This window comes from Sinohyriopsis cumingii, chromosome 19, assembly GCF_028554795.1.
Source record: "Sinohyriopsis cumingii isolate HCF-2022 chromosome 19, ASM2855479v2, whole genome shotgun sequence".
In the NCBI taxonomy this organism is placed as follows: Eukaryota; Metazoa; Mollusca; class Bivalvia; order Unionida; family Unionidae; genus Sinohyriopsis; species Sinohyriopsis cumingii.
The window spans coordinates 22846306-22869136 of record NC_142979.1 but is presented as its reverse complement, the minus strand read 5'-3'; the positions used below and the strand labels follow the sequence as shown (position 1 = coordinate 22869136).

Below are 22831 nucleotides of genomic sequence, written 5' to 3'. Positions count from 1 at the left end.
CTGTTCTTTAATGCAAGCTATATAGTCTCTGCAGGTAAAAGAATTAAGGCTTGTGCCCCAGCAGTGGATACAATGTGGAAAAACAAATGTACTGTACACTTGTCAGATAAACTGATACAACTTAAAACCTCTGATCAGAATCCTTCTTTTCTTTTCATATTTTTTTTATTATATAGTGTTTCATTTAGTGGTGTGACCAGGTGAAAATATGATAACTAAACATTGAACAGGTGCAGCAGTTTCAATATTTGTACTATTTACTTGGAAGCATAATGCTCTACATTTGACTGTAACAAATATATATCCCATACTTACCTGGGTAAATGCATGATTTTAGTTACAGATGACTTGAATGGACATGTCTAAATTTGCAAAGTGTAATTGATATAGTATATAGTACATGTACCGACTATATTCAGTATAAATGTATCATTCAAGGGTCTATGTGGTTTCGAAATTTCAGCCAAAGTAACTTCTCTCTCATCTCTAAATATGGATAAATCATGAGAAAATAGGGAGAAACAAGTCACAAGTCCAATTCTGTAATGGCAAAATTAATAACTTTTGCTTTTTCACTCAAATCATGAAGTTTCACTAAACGAAGACTTTGTAAAAGCAATAAGTGCCAAATGCAGTAAAGTAGAACCTGTCAATAATGAGGTTCATACAGAATTCTGAATGATAATTTCAGAGACTTTTCACAAACTTTTAAAGACCACAAACATAGATTTCCAAGACCTATGAATACAAAATACTACAATATTGTTTAATGATGAAATGAAACTGAACGGGTCATCAAAAGAAAGAAACCAGGAAAACTCTACTACATCTGAATCTAACTTTGACAATTTTGTTTGTGATTATGATAGGAAATTAAAATGTTTGGATTTATTTCAATTTTCAAAAGACTTTTAAAGACCTCAGGGTAATATGCTCGATTTTCCAAAACTTTCAAGGCCTTGAAAATGCTACCTCATTTTTCCAAACTGTCAAATACCATATGAACCCTGCTGAAAGACCACCTCTTGTGTCAAAAAATGATGGTTGCTGAAGACAGGTGGTCTCTCATAACCAGTCACAATGCTATATAATTAATAAATTTGTGCATTGAGAATATGGCTTCTCATGACAGGTGGTCTCACATAGAAGTGGTCTTTCAAGACAGGTTTTATTTCATCTAGTGCAGAGTTTTAATATAAACATGACAGATATTCAAGAGTATCAAAATATCTTATATGGGTCAAGCACATTTACAAAAAGAAATTAGGATTCTAAATTTTCTGACTACACCATATCTAAAATGAAATATTCTTAACTAAAGATGCCAATGGGTAACTGCCCATTGATAATAACTGGGTACCCCTTTAAAACAAAAGTTTCCAAGTTCAGACTAAGCCACAGAGTAATGAATGTTACATTTAGGCTCAAGTCCTGTGTGCATTTATTCATCGTCAAAGGGGCTCATATTGTTGCTTACAATTTACTTGTCATGCATGTACTATATAATAATACAAAGCATACCATTCTTCCATGTTACTGCTTGACATTGCCCACTTAATATACAAGTGCAACTCGCTGAATGGAATACTACCCTCTCACCGGCTAGAGGAAAATGACATACTAAACCTATTTACAACTTATTTTTTTATCAATATATAATACATATGTGACTGACTTTAAATTGGAAACAATGATACAAGCTGCTGTGTTCATCATTAAACCTCTGTCTACTTCCCTCATTTTCTATTTATAGTATCACCATGAAACAGCTCCAAGAAAAAAGAAAAAATTCTTGTGTGTGAAACCATGTGTCAAAGATTCATCCTATTTTGATACCCCATACACAGCGGACCAGTCTAAATTAAAAGTAAATGGTCGTAATAAATGGGCTTATTCATGTGACTAATGGATGTCATATGACTGAAAAATGTTAGTGGAGACAGAATCTGTTAAACTTAAAAACATGTTGCATCCAGAAAAGGACAAATCAGTTCCACTTTAAAAGCTTTGAAATAAGAATTTGACAGTGATGAAATACAACAGTCATCATTTGTGGCAACTATGACTATTCGCCAAAGTTACTATAGACATGTAGACTAGTTAAAGTGAGTTTTATGCATAAATAATTTATTAATTTCTTTTGAACTAGCTACTAATCCACATGGATTTAACCAATCTGTGACAAAAATTTTAACTGCAGATCCAAGTAAGTAGCAAAAATAAATGTATTTTATTCATACAATTTTCTGTAATCATGGCATGCATTACACTTTTTTGCCACTTATATTAGTAATAATTATGTTTATTGGGCCCTGAGTGGCCAAGTGGTCCAAAGCACTCACCGTTCCAGATCACTGCCATCTCACCTCTGTCTGCGTGGGTTTGAGTCTCAGGCTCGGCTAGCATGGGTACATGGTAAAGCCTGCCAGTAGCTTCTCATGGATAGTTGGTTCTTCCCTGGGTTTTCCAGGGTTCTTCCTCCACCAGTTATACTGGCCACCATGTATAGCCTATCATGTACTGAAAAATGGTGTTTAAACCCTAAAATAACAATTACGCTTATCTCTGGGGGTTGGCATGTATGAACATACAACAAAACAGATCAGGTTCACATATAATACAATTTCTATTTGATTGGGCACCCTGTTACATGTTTAGGCTCTAATAAACAGTAACAAAGAATGAGTGAAAACAACAAGCTTTGAAAAATTTAACAAATAATTTATTTCGCTGGAAAAACAATGGAAAAATAAGAACTTACAGTTATAAGAAATCAAATCCAGAAATAATCCAAGAATATTCCACAAATTAAAATTTAGAAGTCCTAGAAATGAAATATTCTAATGAATTCAAGCTCAAGTCCCGATGAAAAATCAAAAATGGAAGGTGATGACGTATAATATAGCCAGTATTGTGCTTTTGTGTCCACAGTTCTTTGTTGTTTCACAAACAATATTACAGTGTTTTAATTACTTAATAAAATTTCAAGAAATGTCTTTGTCCAAGAATTCTGTTTGTGCACTCAAATATTTCCAGGAAAAAGATTCTTTTTGAATCCAAATACAGTAAAACCTGTATTGAAAGACCACTGTTCTGTGAGACCACTCAAAAACTTAAAAACAGACAATTAAATCAAATATAAATTAAATCAAATATACATAACATACTTGGGTAACCGATCATTAGGATCAACAGGTACCCAGTAGAACTTTCCTTAAATTTTGACATCTCTATTCTTAAACATGAATACTCATAATTTATGCTAGATACAGCAGTGCTTTACAAAAATTATGTAAGTCAGCTGACTGGAGAAATGAACCTGCCATTAGGATGTCTGAACTTGTCCCAAAATACAACATAATATCACAAGTAAAGTTATGGTAGTAAGCAACAGAAAATAGCAAACTGAATTCCAATGGTATTCCAAATAAATCCAATACTGAATGTATTGATATGCCTGTAGATGCTAATGTGCCTGTGATCTGGAATGTGGAGATGTTCTAACAGTCTCTGATGCATTACAATGATATAATCCATGAGTGTGCTTGTCTGAATTCACTACAATTCCAAATTGTTTTTGTCCAAGAATATTACTGAACACTTTGTAATTCCAGAGAATAATTTAAAATAATTAAATACAAATAAATTAAAACTCTGAACACAATAATTTGATTGATTATGCTTCACCTGTTAAGGCAAGAATGAGTAATTTTCCAAGTAAACAACATTATATAAAAAAAACTAAGACACAATAATAGAGCCAGGATATAGGTCAGCCTTCTCTCTAAAACATTAAAAGTTGTCAACAAGTTTTGGAATTTCCAAGTGAAAACTATGTCCTACATTCAAAATTAAGTAAATATGTTTATAATAAAAATATAATTATCTGACCATTTATAGAGAAACACTAGCTATGTATTATGCTGATTACAAAAGAAATTTCACTAGTCATGTAGACTATAAACTTGCTTTTAGAGAAAGGTAAAGTACAAAATATATAATCATCAAAACAAAATCATCGAAACAATAAAAATTAAACACACATAACAGTTAAAACACTAGTTAAAAAATCTGGGTTGTTTTAAGGAAATCACGTAAGATTTATTTTACAAATGAAGAATTTTTGCTTGCTTTTTATCTTTGTTTGCACCTAATAACCATATGCCAATATTCGAGTTATAAAAAAAGATAGATGTAATGTGCTGATACATAGATGAGAAGACAGATAGAGTATGACACAGGCTGACAGAGAAATGGATCAGATTTTTGGAAATAGCTAGAGAAAAGTTCAAGTAAAAACAAAATGAATTGGGGAATGAAACATCATTTTTTCTTTGAAAAAAGATCAATTTGTGGAAACTGTATCAGGCTTCCTTACTTGCCTAGATATGCTTGCTGGCACACTCATCTCTTCAACTATATCAACGAAATAGACTACATATACATGTAACTATTTATTTATACTTACAACTGAATAATTTGTAAAGTACTTATCTTATCCACTTATTTAACAATGATCACCAGCCAGCTTGAAATTGGCAAAATGCATCAAAAGAATCTTTGAGAAGCTGACTTTTGACTGTAATTACAGCCTAAACAAAAGAGGATAAAAACTGCTTGAGGAAGGTGTTAGATTTTATTTATTGTACTTGCTGAGAAATCCAGTTGTCCATGCATAATAATAATAATAATAATAATAATGAGGACTAAATTGTATAGCGCCTAATCTTTAGAAGCTCTAAGTGCTTTACAACATTAGACAACACCTATAAGATAAAAAACATAATGATATTATTACAAAAACAAACAACATGAATTAGAAAAACATTAAAAATAAAAAACATGCTGGGAATATTTCAGGTAGGAAACATTATTAGGTCTTGAAGTTTGTTCTTGCAGTCGAAATAAGTTAGTCGCTGTGTCTTTGTGTCAAAGTTCAGTGGGCAATTCATTCCACATTGCTGGGCCCTGGTATGCAAAAGAACGCTGTCCATATGGCTTTGTTTTCATAGTGGGAATAATGAGTATACAATTGTCAGACGAGGAGCGTAAGTATCTTGGTGGTGTGTACACATGGGTGAGGTCAGATAGGTATGTTGGACTAGAGTCCGACAGTGAAATATAGCACAGAGAACAAATTCTGTGTTTGATTCTGGATCGAATGGATAGCCAGTGTAGGGTACAGAGCAGTGGGGAGGTGTGCTCTGATTGTGGTACTCTAAGTATGATCTGAGCCGCTGTGTTTTGAACTTTTTGAAGTTTCTGAAGTAGATATTGAGATGAACCAGACAGAATTGAGTTACAATAGTCCAGTCTTGAAAGTACTAATGAACACACAAGTGTTTTAGTGGCATCAACTGAAAGATATTTGCGAATTGAGCTGATACGTCTCAGCTGAAGATATGCAGCCTTGCATATGTTCATGACATGTTGGTGCAATGTGAGAGTACTGTCCAGAGTAACACCTAGGTTTCATACTGACTGTGTGAATTTAATGTTGGCATTGCTGATATTTATTGTTTTGAGGTAAAGGATGTGAATGAGAAAGTCTTTGTGCTGTGATCAGAATGGCCTCAGTTTTATCATCTTTCATCTGCTGCTTGTTACAAGTCATCCATGATTTCACATCAGAAATGCACCTCTCTACACCTTGGATGGTAGCATCAACATCAGTTGGGTGGCTAGATTTGTATATTTGGGTGTCATCAGTGTACAATTGGTCAGACACTGGATGATGATCTATGACACTTGAGAGCGAATGAGTGTAGAGAATGAATAGAACAGGTCCAAGAACAGACCCCTGTGGAACACCACAACATAGATCAACTGGGCTGGAGTGTATTCCATTTGCAGATACAATTTGTGTCCTGTTGACCTAGTAGGACTTGAACTGCAGTAAGGCTGTATCATGAATGCCAAAACATGCTAGAGATGGTGAAGTAATATATCATGGTCTATTGTGTCAAATGCTGCAGACAAATCAAGGAGGGTGAGGACTGTAATCTTTCCGCTATCCAATGCAAAGAGAATGTCATTAACTACTTTTAGAAGAGTAGTTTCAGTACTGTGGCAAGAACGCTATGCAGACTGTACATTGCTAAAAAGACTGCTTGAATTTTGATGAGATACAAGCTGGGATAGAACAACCTTTTCTAAGATTTTTGAAATGAATGGGAGATTAGAAACTGGGCGGTAGTTCTTTAAATCGTTATGGTCTAGTGTTGGTTTCTTCAGCAGAGGCTTTACAATAGCAGTTCTGAAAAATGATGGGAATTCCCCAGATGAGAGAGAGGTATTAATGACATCAGTTAGTGAAGGCAATACTGGATCTAAGCACTCAAGCAGCAGTGATGCTGGAATTGGATCAAATTCACATGACTTAGGTGCACTCTTCATCACGATTGTACGTACAAAATCCATAGAACCAGGTTCAAATGCTAATGGTTGCTGCTCAAATTCTGTATCCCAACTGTATGGTGACGACGAGTCAATTGAAATTGTGGTGTCAAGCTTATCTCTAACGGTTTGTACTTTGTCACGGAAGAAATTTGCAAACATGTCCGGAAGGACGACTGGAGATAAGGTAGTTGGAAGTGGTGCTGATTTGTTCCTTGACATTAGCTTGTTAGTAATATCGAACAGCTCTTTGCAGCTGGAACTTTCCATGATCTTAGTAGTGTAGTGGGCTGATTAAACAAGTGCCTATTATATCCAAACACATGTCAAAAGAAATTATATAGGTTATATTATAAACAATTATTACCTAGTTACTTTATTATAATCTGCAACTTGCATAAAAAGGCAATTTTCAGAGTAGGCAACCTCAGTATATATCAGAACTAACAAAATGCCTGTGGCTAGGTTAGGACTTGAAAGTCCCATATACCATTTACATATAAAATAATACTATAAAAAAGTAACTGATACATTAAAAATTATTCTGTCAAAACTTGTTTCATATAGTAAATATTCACACTGTCATATGCATAAGCAATTAGGAGACTGACCTTGACACAGACTACTAAATGGAACTGACCAACATTGACAGTACATGTATACTGTATGAAATAAAGGATCAATCAATGAAAGAAACTGTATGCAGTCATACAACAGAAGAATGTGGTACTGTATTAATGCTAAATAAATGTGCTGATATATGTACTGTGGCCTCTCTCTCTCTCTTCTGTAAACTTGTCATGTGACTTCAAGTCAGAAAATACTTCAACCTTACAAACTATTTTGACTACTGTATAAACTCACATTAGACTTAACTGGCTTAAAAATCAACACAAACTCTACCAGTGCTGTATCTAGGATTTAGTATTTTTTTAATGTCCCCCTTTAAGTTTAAAAATGGAGGACCAATCTTTTAGTTGGGGCTTCTTAAGTATGCATAAAAAGTAAAAAAGCCAAGAGTGTAAGTGTTATAATGTATCCCTTGGTTTAACTGGGAATGTAAATAAGACAATCAAAATCCTGAATCTCTTTCCTTAGCTAACATTTTAAAGTATTTTTTAATACAAAAAAGAACAAAATGACACAAATGATATGTTGCTAGTCTAGTACTATTAACATCAACCATGATGTGTATGATGTGATGGGCTTGAGGGGAAAGGATGGCGGCAGGGTCAACATCTTATTACCATAACAATCAGTACTGTAGAGTTGTGTTTGAACAGCCTAAAGAGGAAAACTGGAGGTAAAATTTTCAAGGATATCTGACAAAGCTGGCAGTTCATGCTGACACTGTTGCACAACTCAGAGTCTAATTACTTTAATGATACGTATTACTCTGACGCCTTTTACTTATTAAGAAAATCCTTGCACAACCTAGTAGTCAGATTTTGAATCCTATTGACTGCCTATTCACAACTTCAAGGCTAATGTATGGTATTTATCCCATAGGATTTGCTGAAAAGCATATTTTATGACACACACACACACACACACACACACACACACGTATATTGGTTTGAGTATGTTGATGCTTAGATTACCTTGTTCTTGTCTAAACAAACTGATCTGTGTAAGTGTTAATGCTTTGTTAAATTTATGAAGAATTTATGTTTATCTCTGCATTGCACTATATACTAATAGTAGTAAATAAAACTCATATATTAAAAAACTAAACTGGCATCTTGTACAATTTATGATTTACTTCCATGCAATATAATATGTCTATATTCTCCTAATTTTGTGGAACTTGTAAGATGAAATATATTAAAATAATCTGTTTAAAATATTTTTGTTAATTTTTTTTCTCTGAATTCACAAAGTACTATTTAATGTTCTGCAAAAATTACTAACACTGTAAATAAATGAGAACACAGTGGCCATGCTGCAGTTAGTTTATTTTTGTTTATACATACAGGCCTCTGTATGCTAATATTTTAGTTAGATTTTTTTTCGCCTACACTCATCTGAGTATTTTAACGTCTTATTTTAAACTGATTTATGAAGAATTTATTTGTATAGTAAATAAACTGTACATACTAAAACAATGAACACCCTAAATTATTTTCATTAGCTAAGCAATATACTGTATTATTTAATTGTACATTGCACATTCTGAATAAAAGTATATACTGCACAAAGATGAAACGTACATTCAAAATAATGATATAAGAGAGTAATGAGAAAACTAACAACTCCCATATATGCTGGCAGATAAAAAAAAAGTTATTTGGGTTAAAATATATCGAAATGCGATTATTATGTTTATTTTGTTCTGATTTCAACTTGAAATTTGCTAATAACTATCAGATGTAATTATAAAAGCTGAAAATCAACTACTAAAATAATCTTACTATGCAAGCGAAAACAGTAATAACTACTAAAATAAATCAGGTGTGTTTCATTGTTTTTCCTGTCTTTCTCATGGTTTGAATCGGCCTGCAAAAAACATAAACAATATGTGATGTGTCATACATTGTAGGACTAAGGTTGATGAAGTCTAAGCGACATGAGGTTACTGTCTTTACTTATAAAAGATACCCTTAAGAATCTGGGTCATAATGGGTGGGATTAGAGGGGAGGGCGATTGGTTGTATGTATTATTTATATAATACACCGCCCCATGCCAATCATGCTCCATACCAGCTTAGACTGATGCATCTGTCTCAATATGCGGCCTGTATAATGAGCCAGGAGACAGAACTTGTAAGCATACATTACGGCTCTGCTATAAAAACAAAATTGTAACAATCCAATCACAGGCTCACAAGAATTTGAATATTCCTTTTTATTATTCTGTGCTGATTATTAACACTTTTCAACATGCATCGCTTGCTGGATGCCATTTTTAAAAATTCTATAATCAACAGTTTGATCATGCAGATGCTTCTCATGAAAAAATATGTGCAATTTAAAGCATCTGAGGTACTGCTGCAAAGTTAGTCTGGTTCCCTGAGTAATTCCACTATTTCTTTTGAAACACAGATCCAAACCAAATACAGATGAACCAATTATCCAATTTTTTGGCACTGTCATTTTTTCCATAGTGCTTGTTTTTGTTCTATAAGTCTGTATTTTAAGGGTCATTTTTTTTAGGACTTACGGCAAAATCGTATAAGGTAGCAAGTATGGGGTTGCTGCTTTAAAAAAAAAAACAGCCTAGCAAACTTGAACGACCTTTCATCAAGATATACCTGTGTGTGTGTGTGATTTGGATTTTATACTGTAGCTTTAACAATTGATCAGTCATATCGCTACAATGTCTGCAGTGTGACAGTTTATAGTGATGTCTAGCACTGAGGCATCATGCTGCAGACATGTAGAATGATGTCCCATCCAATCACATTATCTTGACACCAGGCCGACTAGTCCAAATACTAACCTTTTAATGCTGAATGCCAAGCAAGTCTTTGGTTTGACTCAGCAGGGATCGAACCCATGACCTACTGCATCCAAGGCAGACACTCTAACCACTAGGCCACAGGAGTGGTTAGATATACCTGTATGAAATCGATAGGAATATGATTTTCTCAGAAAGTGTGAGCATAGCATTCGTTATATCTTTAATCTTCCGATAGATGAGACGAAACTACAGCGTTCATGATATTTTACCTGAATCTCGTCATTTGCATTCCTAGAATCACATTCCTACATAAATCTTGCAACCTCATGTCAATGACTTTGTAGGTCCAATAGTCACGTGATATCAATAATACACTAATTTTCAAAGCTGTTCTACATAGAATTCAAAAATATTACATGAAAGTCATGCAAGGTTTGTAAATAAATATAATGCACACTTAATTCTCAACATATTTATTCTAAGAGCAATGTCAGGAAACCTGTCGGTATTGCATCAAGGTGAAGAAAACCAGATTCATCAAGTATTGTCCATGTGATGTGTTTGTTGGTATCACGTGACAACTGCACTGACATGTGCTCTCTACATAGTGAATCTAGTTTTCTTTGATCTGCTGCAACATTTCCAGTTTTCTGTTCGTTGTTTTCAAAATAAATATTTTGGGAAGTTTATGTTCTTTCATTTTTCTATAAAATCCACGTGACTTTCATTTATATGTACGACTTGTTTTCCTACAGCAAAATTAGAAATAGTTTACTGGTGATATAACGTGAGCATTTGACCTCTGATATAACTGACCCATAGGTTGCGAGATTGCATAATCATGAGACTAGGAATGCAAATAGCAAGTTCCAGGTCAAACTTCATCAACACAAGTTTCGTCTTGTCTGTCAGTGGATTAAAGATATAGTGAATGTTATACTCACAATTTCTGAGAAAATAAATTATATTCCTATCGATTTCATGCAGGTGAAAGGTCATTAAAGTCTACTAGGCCGACAAGTTAGCAGCTGATACCAAATGTTGTCGGCAAATTCCAACTTTTTGATAGTCAATGGACTCTGACCCTACACCCCAACATTCATGTCCAAATATCAAAAATGGGATGTGAAGCGTCAGAGAAAACTGGCATTAACTTCTCTCCTTTCTCATGCGATCTATTTAAGAATCCACGCTGATATTTCAAGTTACATTTCGTGTAATCCGACTACATGTCAATGCGAGTCACATGATACCAGTAATAAAAAAGCAGCATCCCTGACTTATTCAGGTAGTGTTCACCAGTTTCGTATTTTGCAAAAAGGGTTTTAAAAAATTAAAAGTAAAGAATTTCCCCAGCTTTCCTCATTGGTTATACTGGCTTTTAAGGAAAGGACCTTGTATATCTTAGGTATCGTTCAAAGCACCTTTAATTCTCTTTATTTTGGTGTATGGTTGATGGGTGTAATATAGATTACAGAGTATACAGCTCGGCCTTACTTCAAATGTGCATCTCTCATAGAACTGCTAGCTCCGCTTGGTCATTTTCACTTTCTGAACTTCAGAGGTAAATAATCAAACAAAAAGCCAATAACTTTTTAAAAAAAATATTTTATATATTTTGCAGTTAATTCATTGCACTTTCAAAAGCTAGTATTGTCAAGTCTGGCAAAATTAATTTTCCCTAATTGCTAAACATGGTGAACTTTTAGACTAAGGTGGCGCTCACCAGATAATATGTACTTTTGAGAGAGTGACGTATGTAAGGTGAAGTAGTTCGCATTTAAAACATGCAGAGTAGAGGGAATGTTTGCATACCTCTATGCTACATTAATGTAATGTGGATGATATTTCTTTTGGATATTGTACTTTTGGAAATTTTACATGATTTAAGCACACTGCTAACTAAAATGACTGCTCCCTTGTGTTAAAAAATCAGTCTGAATTAGTCTAAAGTGCACTATACATAGCAGCTATTAAAATAGGGCAAATGAATTTTGCCAGACTAGACAATACCAGCTTCTGAAAGTGCAATGAATGAATTACCAAATATATAAAATGTAAAAAAAGTTATCGGCTCTTTTTTATACAATTGACCTCTGAAGTTCAGGAAGTGAAAATGACCAAGTAGAGCTAGCACTTTTTTGAAAGGTGCACATTTGAAGTAAGGCCAAGCTGTATACTCTATAACCCATAGTACACCCATCAATCATACACCAAAATAAAGGGAATTAAAGGTTCTTTGCATTATACCTAAGATATACAAGGTCTTTTTTAAATAGCCAGTATAACCAGTGAGGAAAGCCGGGGACATTCTTTTTCTTTAAAATCCTAACCCTATGCAAAATGCGAAACTGTATAGCGCCACCTTAAAGAAAATAAAAAAATGTTTGCAATTATTTTTTTTTATTTTCATATAATTATGTATGATGTTCTGAATAAAATGGTACATTCATATTGCATTTAAGCATGAAAATAAGCTAATTATGATCATTTTTCTCTTGCTTACATAATTTGCCATGAGGTATGTTTGTGTGAGTAGTGACCTTAATTATGGGGAAATTAGAAGACTTAGAATATGGGAATAGAGTCAACTTAAATTTAAAACTGTTGCAATAAGTGACAGAAATATATGATGAAAATGTTTCTTTTCATTTATTTGCAATGAAATAAAAAAAATGAATGAAGAGAAAGTGAATTCGCTTCTTCCATATTAAACAATAGGCAAATATGTTACACTTTGACCTTTGACCTTTATGAAGCTGATGAGTTACCTCCCTTTTTTAATTGTAAAATTCATTGTTGATATCTCAGAAATAATTCTGGCTAGTTTCATGTTCCTGTCATTCAGCATAACATTGGTTGCTATGTTTACAAAATGTAATGTGCATTCTTAAAATAGCTCACTTTTATCATGGGGGGGGGGGTAGGCTGGACTTGTTAGAGACTCTGACACTCATAAATACTGTTCTGTGCGGAAAAAGGCAGGAGAATTATTCATAAGGATTGTTTTGATGCTTGCGACTTAAATGTTTCAGCCATATAAACATAATTAAATCATAAAAAAATAATACCTACATCTTCTTTATGGTGGCGCTCACCAGATAATATGTACTTTTGAGAGAGTGACGTATGTAAGGTGAAGTAGTTCGCATTTAAAACATGCAGAGTAGAGGGAATGTTTGCATACCTCTATGCTACATTAATGTAATGTGGATGATATTTCTTTTGGATATTGTACTTTTGGAAATTTTACATGATTTAAGCACACTGCTAACTAAAATGACTGCTCCCTTGTGTTAAAAAATCAGTCTGAATTAGTCTAAAGTGCACTATACATAGCAGCTATTAAAATAGGGCAAATGAATTTTGCCAGACTAGACAATACCAGCTTCTGAAAGTGCAATGAATGAATTACCAAATATATAAAATGTAAAAAAAGTTATCGGCTCTTTTTTATACAATTGACCTCTGAAGTTCAGGAAGTGAAAATGACCAAGTAGAGCTAGCACTTTTTTGAAAGGTGCACATTTGAAGTAAGGCCAAGCTGTATACTCTATAACCCATAGTACACCCATCAATCATACACCAAAATAAAGGGAATTAAAGGTTCTTTGCATTATACCTAAGATATACAAGGTCTTTTTTAAATAGCCAGTATAACCAGTGAGGAAAGCCGGGGACATTCTTTTTCTTTAAAATCCTAACCCTATGCAAAATGCGAAACTGTATAGCGCCACCTTAAAGAAAATAAAAAAATGTTTGCAATTATTTTTTTTTATTTTCATATAATTATGTATGATGTTCTGAATAAAATGGTACATTCATATTGCATTTAAGCATGAAAATAAGCTAATTATGATCATTTTTCTCTTGCTTACATAATTTGCCATGAGGTATGTTTGTGTGAGTAGTGACCTTAATTATGGGGAAATTAGAAGACTTAGAATATGGGAATAGAGTCAACTTAAATTTAAAACTGTTGCAATAAGTGACAGAAATATATGATGAAAATGTTTCTTTTCATTTATTTGCAATGAAATAAAAAAAATGAATGAAGAGAAAGTGAATTCGCTTCTTCCATATTAAACAATAGGCAAATATGTTACACTTTGACCTTTGACCTTTATGAAGCTGATGAGTTACCTCCCTTTTTTAATTGTAAAATTCATTGTTGATATCTCAGAAATAATTCTGGCTAGTTTCATGTTCCTGTCATTCAGCATAACATTGGTTGCTATGTTTACAAAATGTAATGTGCATTCTTAAAATAGCTCACTTTTATCATGGGGGGGGGGTAGGCTGGACTTGTTAGAGACTCTGACACTCATAAATACTGTTCTGTGCGGAAAAAGGCAGGAGAATTATTCATAAGGATTGTTTTGATGCTTGCGACTTAAATGTTTCAGCCATATAAACATAATTAAATCATAAAAAAATAATACCTACATCTTCTTTATGGTGGCGCTCACCAGATAATATGTACTTTTGAGAGAGTGACGTATGTAAGGTGAAGTAGTTCGCATTTAAAACATGCAGAGTAGAGGGAATGTTTGCATACCTCTATGCTACATTAATGTAATGTGGATGATATTTCTTTTGGATATTGTACTTTTGGAAATTTTACATGATTTAAGCACACTGCTAACTAAAATGACTGCTCCCTTGTGTTAAAAAATCAGTCTGAATTAGTCTAAAGTGCACTATACATAGCAGCTATTAAAATAGGGCAAATGAATTTTGCCAGACTAGACAATACCAGCTTCTGAAAGTGCAATGAATGAATTACCAAATATATAAAATGTAAAAAAAGTTATCGGCTCTTTTTTATACAATTGACCTCTGAAGTTCAGGAAGTGAAAATGACCAAGTAGAGCTAGCACTTTTTTGAAAGGTGCACATTTGAAGTAAGGCCAAGCTGTATACTCTATAACCCATAGTACACCCATCAATCATACACCAAAATAAAGGGAATTAAAGGTTCTTTGCATTATACCTAAGATATACAAGGTCTTTTTTAAATAGCCAGTATAACCAGTGAGGAAAGCCGGGGACATTCTTTTTCTTTAAAATCCTAACCCTATGCAAAATGCGAAACTGTATAGCGCCACCTTAAAGAAAATAAAAAAATGTTTGCAATTATTTTTTTTTATTTTCATATAATTATGTATGATGTTCTGAATAAAATGGTACATTCATATTGCATTTAAGCATGAAAATAAGCTAATTATGATCATTTTTCTCTTGCTTACATAATTTGCCATGAGGTATGTTTGTGTGAGTAGTGACCTTAATTATGGGGAAATTAGAAGACTTAGAATATGGGAATAGAGTCAACTTAAATTTAAAACTGTTGCAATAAGTGACAGAAATATATGATGAAAATGTTTCTTTTCATTTATTTGCAATGAAATAAAAAAAATGAATGAAGAGAAAGTGAATTCGCTTCTTCCATATTAAACAATAGGCAAATATGTTACACTTTGACCTTTGACCTTTATGAAGCTGATGAGTTACCTCCCTTTTTTAATTGTAAAATTCATTGTTGATATCTCAGAAATAATTCTGGCTAGTTTCATGTTCCTGTCATTCAGCATAACATTGGTTGCTATGTTTACAAAATGTAATGTGCATTCTTAAAATAGCTCACTTTTATCATGGGGGGGGGGTAGGCTGGACTTGTTAGAGACTCTGACACTCATAAATACTGTTCTGTGCGGAAAAAGGCAGGAGAATTATTCATAAGGATTGTTTTGATGCTTGCGACTTAAATGTTTCAGCCATATAAACATAATTAAATCATAAAAAAATAATACCTACATCTTCTTTATGGTGGCGCTCACCAGATAATATGTACTTTTGAGAGAGTGACGTATGTAAGGTGAAGTAGTTCGCATTTAAAACATGCAGAGTAGAGGGAATGTTTGCATACCTCTATGCTACATTAATGTAATGTGGATGATATTTCTTTTGGATATTGTACTTTTGGAAATTTTACATGATTTAAGCACACTGCTAACTAAAATGACTGCTCCCTTGTGTTAAAAAATCAGTCTGAATTAGTCTAAAGTGCACTATACATAGCAGCTATTAAAATAGGGCAAATGAATTTTGCCAGACTAGACAATACCAGCTTCTGAAAGTGCAATGAATGAATTACCAAATATATAAAATGTAAAAAAAGTTATCGGCTCTTTTTTATACAATTGACCTCTGAAGTTCAGGAAGTGAAAATGACCAAGTAGAGCTAGCACTTTTTTGAAAGGTGCACATTTGAAGTAAGGCCAAGCTGTATACTCTATAACCCATAGTACACCCATCAATCATACACCAAAATAAAGGGAATTAAAGGTTCTTTGCATTATACCTAAGATATACAAGGTCTTTTTTAAATAGCCAGTATAACCAGTGAGGAAAGCCGGGGACATTCTTTTTCTTTAAAATCCTAACCCTATGCAAAATGCGAAACTGTATAGCGCCACCTTAAAGAAAATAAAAAAATGTTTGCAATTATTTTTTTTTATTTTCATATAATTATGTATGATGTTCTGAATAAAATGGTACATTCATATTGCATTTAAGCATGAAAATAAGCTAATTATGATCATTTTTCTCTTGCTTACATAATTTGCCATGAGGTATGTTTGTGTGAGTAGTGACCTTAATTATGGGGAAATTAGAAGACTTAGAATATGGGAATAGAGTCAACTTAAATTTAAAACTGTTGCAATAAGTGACAGAAATATATGATGAAAATGTTTCTTTTCATTTATTTGCAATGAAATAAAAAAAATGAATGAAGAGAAAGTGAATTCGCTTCTTCCATATTAAACAATAGGCAAATATGTTACACTTTGACCTTTGACCTTTATGAAGCTGATGAGTTACCTCCCTTTTTTAATTGTAAAATTCATTGTTGATATCTCAGAAATAATTCTGGCTAGTTTCATGTTCCTGTCATTCAGCATAACATTGGTTGCTATGTTTACAAAATGTAATGTGCATTCTTAAAATAGCTCACTTTTATCATGGGGGGGGGGGTAGGCTGGACTTGTTAGAGACTCTGACACTCATAAATACTGTTCTGTGCGGAAAAAGGCAGGAGAATTATTCATAAGGATTGTTTTGATGCTTGCGACTTAAATGTTTCAGCCATATAAACATAATTAAATCATAAAAAAATAATACCTACATCTTCTTTATGGTGGCGCTCACCAGATAATATGTACTTTTGAGAGAGTGACGTATGTAAGGTGAAGTAGTTCGCATTTAAAACATGCAGAGTAGAGGGAATGTTTGCATACCTCTATGCTACATTAATGTAATGTGGATGATATTTCTTTTGGATATTGTACTTTTGGAAATTTTACATGATTTAAGCACACTGCTAACTAAAATGACTGCTCCCTTGTGTTAAAAAATCAGTCTGAATTAGTCTAAAGTGCACTATACATAGCAGCTATTAAAATAGGGCAAATGAATTTTGCCAGACTAGACAATACCAGCTTCTGAAAGTGCAATGAATGAATTACCAAATATATAAAATGTAAAAAAAGTTATCGGCTCTTTTTTATACAATTGACCTCTGAAGTTCAGGAAGTGAAAATGACCAAGTAGAGCTAGCACTTTTTTGAAAGGTGCACATTTGAAGTAAGGCCAAGCTGTATACTCTATAACCCATAGTACACCCATCAATCATACACCAAAATAAAGGGAATTAAAGGTTCTTTGCATTATACCTAAGATATACAAGGTCTTTTTTAAATAGCCAGTATAACCAGTGAGGAAAGCCGGGGACATTCTTTTTCTTTAAAATCCTAACCCTATGCAAAATGCGAAACTGTATAGCGCCACCTTAAAGAAAATAAAAAAATGTTTGCAATTATTTTTTTTTATTTTCATATAATTATGTATGATGTTCTGAATAAAATGGTACATTCATATTGCATTTAAGCATGAAAATAAGCTAATTATGATCATTTTTCTCTTGCTTACATAATTTGCCATGAGGTATGTTTGTGTGAGTAGTGACCTTAATTATGGGGAAATTAGAAGACTTAGAATATGGGAATAGAGTCAACTTAAATTTAAAACTGTTGCAATAAGTGACAGAAATATATGATGAAAATGTTTCTTTTCATTTATTTGCAATGAAATAAAAAAAATGAATGAAGAGAAAGTGAATTCGCTTCTTCCATATTAAACAATAGGCAAATATGTTACACTTTGACCTTTGACCTTTATGAAGCTGATGAGTTACCTCCCTTTTTTAATTGTAAAATTCATTGTTGATATCTCAGAAATAATTCTGGCTAGTTTCATGTTCCTGTCATTCAGCATAACATTGGTTGCTATGTTTACAAAATGTAATGTGCATTCTTAAAATAGCTCACTTTTATCATGGGGGGGGGGGTAGGCTGGACTTGTTAGAGACTCTGACACTCATAAATACTGTTCTGTGCGGAAAAAGGCAGGAGAATTATTCATAAGGATTGTTTTGATGCTTGCGACTTAAATGTTTCAGCCATATAAACATAATTAAATCATAAAAAAATAATACCTACATCTTCTTTATGGTGGCGCTCACCAGATAATATGTACTTTTGAGAGAGTGACGTATGTAAGGTGAAGTAGTTCGCATTTAAAACATGCAGAGTAGAGGGAATGTTTGCATACCTCTATGCTACATTAATGTAATGTGGATGATATTTCTTTTGGATATTGTACTTTTGGAAATTTTACATGATTTAAGCACACTGCTAACTAAAATGACTGCTCCCTTGTGTTAAAAAATCAGTCTGAATTAGTCTAAAGTGCACTATACATAGCAGCTATTAAAATAGGGCAAATGAATTTTGCCAGACTAGACAATACCAGCTTCTGAAAGTGCAATGAATGAATTACCAAATATATAAAATGTAAAAAAAGTTATCGGCTCTTTTTTATACAATTGACCTCTGAAGTTCAGGAAGTGAAAATGACCAAGTAGAGCTAGCACTTTTTTGAAAGGTGCACATTTGAAGTAAGGCCAAGCTGTATACTCTATAACCCATAGTACACCCATCAATCATACACCAAAATAAAGGGAATTAAAGGTTCTTTGCATTATACCTAAGATATACAAGGTCTTTTTTAAATAGCCAGTATAACCAGTGAGGAAAGCCGGGGACATTCTTTTTCTTTAAAATCCTAACCCTATGCAAAATGCGAAACTGTATAGCGCCACCTTAAAGAAAATAAAAAAATGTTTGCAATTATTTTTTTTTATTTTCATATAATTATGTATGATGTTCTGAATAAAATGGTACATTCATATTGCATTTAAGCATGAAAATAAGCTAATTATGATCATTTTTCTCTTGCTTACATAATTTGCCATGAGGTATGTTTGTGTGAGTAGTGACCTTAATTATGGGGAAATTAGAAGACTTAGAATATGGGAATAGAGTCAACTTAAATTTAAAACTGTTGCAATAAGTGACAGAAATATATGATGAAAATGTTTCTTTTCATTTATTTGCAATGAAATAAAAAAAATGAATGAAGAGAAAGTGAATTCGCTTCTTCCATATTAAACAATAGGCAAATATGTTACACTTTGACCTTTGACCTTTATGAAGCTGATGAGTTACCTCCCTTTTTTAATTGTAAAATTCATTGTTGATATCTCAGAAATAATTCTGGCTAGTTTCATGTTCCTGTCATTCAGCATAACATTGGTTGCTATGTTTACAAAATGTAATGTGCATTCTTAAAATAGCTCACTTTTATCATGGGGGGGGGGGTAGGCTGGACTTGTTAGAGACTCTGACACTCATAAATACTGTTCTGTGCGGAAAAAGGCAGGAGAATTATTCATAAGGATTGTTTTGATGCTTGCGACTTAAATGTTTCAGCCATATAAACATAATTAAATCATAAAAAAATAATACCTACATCTTCTTTATGGTGGCGCTCACCAGATAATATGTACTTTTGAGAGAGTGACGTATGTAAGGTGAAGTAGTTCGCATTTAAAACATGCAGAGTAGAGGGAATGTTTGCATACCTCTATGCTACATTAATGTAACGTGGATGATATTTCTTTTGGATATTGTACTTTTGGAAATTTTACATGATTTAAGCACACTGCTAACTAAAATGACTGCTCCCTTGTGTTAAAAAATCAGTCTGAATTAGTCTAAAGTGCACTATACATAGCAGCTATTAAAATAGGGCAAATGAATTTTGCCAGACTAGACAATACCAGCTTCTGAAAGTGCAATGAATGAATTACCAAATATATAAAATGTAAAAAAAGTTATCGGCTCTTTTTTATACAATTGACCTCTGAAGTTCAGGAAGTGAAAATGACCAAGTAGAGCTAGCACTTTTTTGAAAGGTGCACATTTGAAGTAAGGCCAAGCTGTATACTCTATAACCCATAGTACACCCATCAATCATACACCAAAATAAAGGGAATTAAAGGTTCTTTGCATTATACCTAAGATATACAAGGTCTTTTTTAAATAGCCAGTATAACCAGTGAGGAAAGCCGGGGACATTCTTTTTCTTTAAAATCCTAACCCTATGCAAAATGCGAAACTGTATAGCGCCACCTTAAAGAAAATAAAAAAATGTTTGCAATTATTTTTTTTTATTTTCATATAATTATGTATGATGTTCTGAATAAAATGGTACATTCATATTGCATTTAAGCATGAAAATAAGCTAATTATGATCATTTTTCTCTTGCTTACATAATTTGCCATGAGGTATGTTTGTGTGAGTAGTGACCTTAATTATGGGGAAATTAGAAGACTTAGAATATGGGAATAGAGTCAACTTAAATTTAAAACTGTTGCAATAAGTGACAGAAATATATGATGAAAATGTTTCTTTTCATTTATTTGCAATGAAATAAAAAAAATGAATGAAGAGAAAGTGAATTCGCTTCTTCCATATTAAACAATAGGCAAATATGTTACACTTTGACCTTTGACCTTTATGAAGCTGATGAGTTACCTCCCTTTTTTAATTGTAAAATTCATTGTTGATATCTCAGAAATAATTCTGGCTAGTTTCATGTTCCTGTCATTCAGCATAACATTGGTTGCTATGTTTACAAAATGTAATGTGCATTCTTAAAATAGCTCACTTTTATCATGGGGGGGGGGGGGGGTAGGCTGGACTTGTTAGAGACTCTGACACTCATAAATACTGTTCTGTGCGGAAAAAGGCAGGAGAATTATTCATAAGGATTGTTTTGATGCTTGCGACTTAAATGTTTCAGCCATATAAACATAATTAAATCATAAAAAAATAATACCTACATCTTCTTTATGGTGGCGCTCACCAGATAATATGTACTTTTGAGAGAGTGACGTATGTAAGGTGAAGTAGTTCGCATTTAAAACATGCAGAGTAGAGGGAATGTTTGCATACCTCTATGCTACATTAATGTAATGTGGATGATATTTCTTTTGGATATTGTACTTTTGGAAATTTTACATGATTTAAGCACACTGCTAACTAAAATGACTGCTCCCTTGTGTTAAAAAATCAGTCTGAATTAGTCTAAAGTGCACTATACATAGCAGCTATTAAAATAGGGCAAATGAATTTTGCCAGACTAGACAATACCAGCTTCTGAAAGTGCAATGAATGAATTACCAAATATATAAAATGTAAAAAAAGTTATCGGCTCTTTTTTATACAATTGACCTCTGAAGTTCAGGAAGTGAAAATGACCAAGTAGAGCTAGCACTTTTTTGAAAGGTGCACATTTGAAGTAAGGCCAAGCTGTATACTCTATAACCCATAGTACACCCATCAATCATACACCAAAATAAAGGGAATTAAAGGTTCTTTGCATTATACCTAAGATATACAAGGTCTTTTTTAAATAGCCAGTATAACCAGTGAGGAAAGCCGGGGACATTCTTTTTCTTTAAAATCCTAACCCTATGCAAAATGCGAAACTGTATAGCGCCACCTTAAAGAAAATAAAAAAATGTTTGCAATTATTTTTTTTTATTTTCATATAATTATGTATGATGTTCTGAATAAAATGGTACATTCATATTGCATTTAAGCATGAAAATAAGCTAATTATGATCATTTTTCTCTTGCTTACATAATTTGCCATGAGGTATGTTTGTGTGAGTAGTGACCTTAATTATGGGGAAATTAGAAGACTTAGAATATGGGAATAGAGTCAACTTAAATTTAAAACTGTTGCAATAAGTGACAGAAATATATGATGAAAATGTTTCTTTTCATTTATTTGCAATGAAATAAAAAAAATGAATGAAGAGAAAGTGAATTCGCTTCTTCCATATTAAACAATAGGCAAATATGTTACACTTTGACCTTTGACCTTTATGAAGCTGATGAGTTACCTCCCTTTTTTAATTGTAAAATTCATTGTTGATATCTCAGAAATAATTCTGGCTAGTTTCATGTTCCTGTCATTCAGCATAACATTGGTTGCTATGTTTACAAAATGTAATGTGCATTCTTAAAATAGCTCACTTTTATCATGGGGGGGGGGTAGGCTGGACTTGTTAGAGACTCTGACACTCATAAATACTGTTCTGTGCGGAAAAAGGCAGGAGAATTATTCATAAGGATTGTTTTGATGCTTGCGACTTAAATGTTTCAGCCATATAAACATAATTAAATCATAAAAAAATAATACCTACATCTTCTTTATGGTGGCGCTCACCAGATAATATGTACTTTTGAGAGAGTGACGTATGTAAGGTGAAGTAGTTCGCATTTAAAACATGCAGAGTAGAGGGAATGTTTGCATACCTCTATGCTACATTAATGTAACGTGGATGATATTTCTTTTGGATATTGTACTTTTGGAAATTTTACATGATTTAAGCACACTGCTAACTAAAATGACTGCTCCCTTGTGTTAAAAAATCAGTCTGAATTAGTCTAAAGTGCACTATACATAGCAGCTATTAAAATAGGGCAAATGAATTTTGCCAGACTAGACAATACCAGCTTCTGAAAGTGCAATGAATGAATTACCAAATATATAAAATG

The 22831-nt window shown here is 33.1% G+C and overlaps 1 long non-coding RNA gene across 1 annotated transcript in view; it reads right to left on the bottom strand.

Annotated features, from left to right (window-relative positions):
• Positions 1–22831, bottom strand: part of LOC149775270 (uncharacterized) — a 74750-nt gene that overhangs the window by 1932 nt on the left and 49987 nt on the right. The window lies entirely within an intron of this gene.